This window comes from Triticum urartu, chromosome 4 (assembly GCF_003073215.2).
Source record: "Triticum urartu cultivar G1812 chromosome 4, Tu2.1, whole genome shotgun sequence".
In the NCBI taxonomy this organism is placed as follows: Eukaryota; Viridiplantae; Streptophyta; class Magnoliopsida; order Poales; family Poaceae; genus Triticum; species Triticum urartu.
Window position 1 is genome coordinate 552,912,650 of NC_053025.1, and position 3,476 is coordinate 552,916,125.

A 3,476-nucleotide genomic window follows, 5' to 3' on the forward strand; every position below is an offset into this window, starting at 1 on the left:
TTCACAATTACTCAACTAGCACACTTCTAATATTACCACCTTTATATCTCAAAACCATCTATCAAGCATCCAACTTCTCTTAGCATTTAAAATTTATAACCAAAGTGAATTACCATGCTGTTCTAAAGGACTCTCAAAATGATATAAGTGAAGCATGAGAGATCAATTATTTCTATAAAATAAAACCACCGTCGTGCTCTAAAATATATAAGGGAAGCACTAGAGCAAAAACTATATAGCTCAAAAGATATAAGTGAAGCACATAGAGTATTCTAATAAATTCCAATTCTTGTGTGTCTCTCCCAAAAGGTGTGTACAGAAAAGATGATTGTGGTAAACTAGAAAGCAAAGACTCAAATCATACAAGACGCTCCAAGCAAAACACATATCATGTGGCGAATAAAAATATAGCTCCAAGTAAAGTTACCAATAGACGAAGACGAAAGAGGGGATGCCTTCCGAGGCATCCCCAAGATTAGGATTTTTGGTGTCCTTGGATTTTACCTTGGGGTGACTTGGGCATCCCCAAGATTAGGCTCTTTCCACTCCTTGTTCCATAATCCATCAAATCCTTACCCAAAACTTGAAAACTTCACAACACAAAACTTAAAAGAAAATCTTCGTGAGCTCCGTTAGTAAAAGAAAACAAACCACCACTTCAAGGTACTGTATTGAAATCATTATTTATTTATATTGGTGTTAAACCTACTGTATTACAACTTTTCTATGGTTCATAAACTCTATTACTAGCCATAGATTCATCAAAAGAAGCAAACAACACACGAAAAACAGAATCTGTCAAAAACAGAACAGTCTGTAGTAATCTGTAGATAACGCAAACTTCTGGAACCCAAAAAATTCTAAAATAAATTGCTGGACGTGAGGAATTTATCTATTAATCATCTTCAAAAAGAATTAACTAAATAGCACTTTCCAAATAAAAATGGCAGCAATTCTCGTGAGCGCTAAATTTTCTGTTTTTTACAGCAAGATCAAAAAGACTTTCCCCAAGTCTTCCCACTTGTTGTACTTGGCACAAACACTAATCAAACACAAAAAACACAACCAAAACAGAGGCTAGACAAATTATTTATTGAATAACAGAAAGGAAAAATATTGGGTTGTCTCCCAACAAGCGCTTTTCTTTAAAGCCTTATAGCTAGGCATTGATAATTTTAATGATGCTCACACGAAAGACAAGAATTGAAGCATAAAGAGAGCGTCATAAAACATGTGAAAAACACATCTAAGTCTAACATACTTCCTATGCATAGGCATCTTATAGGCAAACAAATTATCAAGGCAAGCAAAAACTAGCATATGCAAGGAAGCGGAAAGAAACAATAGCAATCTCAACATAACGAGAAGTGATTTAGTAACATGAAAATTTCTAAAATCATATTTTCCTCTCTCATAATAATTACATGTAGGATCATAATCAAATTCAACAATATAGCTATCACAAAACATATTCTTAACATGATCCACATGTATGCAAAGTTGACATTCTTCCAAAATAGTGGGATCTAAAGTTGACACTCTTCCAAACCCACTTTCAATATTATTGCAAACATTATTATCAATCTCATATTCATGATGGGGCTTAAATAAATTTTCAAGGTCATAAGAAGAATCACCCCAATCATGATCATTGCAACAAGTAGTGGACATAGCAAAGCTAGCATCCCCAAGCTTAGGGTTTTGCATATTATAAGCACAATTGACATTAATAGAATTTATAGTATCATCATTGCAATCATGCTTTTTATTCAAAGATCTATCGTGAATCACTTCATAAAGTACTTCATCGCAATTTTCAGATTCATGAATTTCAAGCAAAACTTCATAAAGACAATATAGTGCACAAAACTCACTAGTAATTGGTTTATCATAATTGGATCTCTTAAAAAGATTAGCAAGCGGATGAGGATCCATAGATCTTAGATTCTCTGTTTAGCAATAAATAAACAACTATTCCGAACAAACGAGCAAACGAGCCAAGTAAGACATCAAAGCAAATGGAAAGATGAACAGAAGAAGGGCGAATAAAACGGCAAGGGTGAAGTGGGGGAGAGGAAAACGAGAGGCAAATGGCAAATAATGTAATGCGAAGGATAAGAGTTGTGATGGGTACTTGGTATGTCCTGACTTGGCGTAGATCTCCCCGGCAACAGCGCCAGAAATCGCTAGTTGTCAAGAGATCAAATCATGATTGACTTTGCGTAAGCCTCCCCGGCAATGGCACCAGAAATCCTTCTTGCTACCTCTTGAGCACTGCGTTGGTTTTCCCTTGAAGAGGAAAGGGTGATGTAGTAGAGCAGCGTAAGTATTTCCCTCAGTTTTTGAGAACCAAGGTATCAATCCAGTAGGAGACCACGCGCAAGTCACCTTGTACTTACACACACAGATAAGAACCTCGCAACCAACGCGATAAAGGGGTTGTCAATCCCTTCACGACCACTTGCAAAAGTGAGATCTGATAGAGATGATAATAATAAGATATATATTTTTGGTATTTTTATGATATAGATTGAAAAATAAAAGATAGCAAAATAAAGTAGATTGGAAACTTGTATGATGGAAGATAGACACGGGGCCCATAGGTTTCACAGTGGCTTCTCTCAAGAAAGCATAAGTATTACGGTGGGTGAACAAATTACTGTCGAGCAATTGATAGAAAAGCGAATAATTATGAGAATATCTAGGCATGATCATGTATATAGGCATCATGTCCGATACAAGTAGACCGAAATGATTCTGCATCTACTACTATTACTCCACACATCGACCGCTATCCAACATGCATCTAGAGTATTAACTTCATAAGAATAGAGTAACGCCTTAAGCAAGATGACATGATGTAGAGGGATAAACTCATGCAATATGATATAAACCCCATATTTTTATCCTCGATGGCAAAAATACAATACGTGTCGGTTCCCTTTTTGTCACTGGGATCGAGCACCGCAAGATTGAGCCCAAAGCTAAGCACTTCTCCCATTGCAAGAAAGATCAATCTAGTAGGCCAAACCAAACTGATAATTCGAAGAGACTTGCAAAGATAAACCAATCATACATAAAAGAATTCAGAGAAGATTCAAATATTGTTCATAGATAGAGTTGATCATAAACCCACAATTCATCAGATCTCGACAAACACACCGCAAAAGAAGATTACATTGAATAGATCTCCAAGAGAATCGAGGAGAACTTTGTATTGAGATCCAAAGAGAGAGAAGAAGCCATCTAGCTACTAGCTATGGACCCGAAGGTCAGAAGTAAACTACTCACACATCATCGGAGGGGCCATGGATTTGATGTAGAGGCCCTCCGTGATCAATGCCCCCTCCGTCGGAGCTCCGGAAAAGGCCCCAAGATGGGATCTCTTGGGTACAGAAGGTTGCGGTGGTGGAATTAGGTTTTCGTGGTGCTCCCGAATGTTTGTGGGGTACGTGGACTTATATAGGAGGAATAAG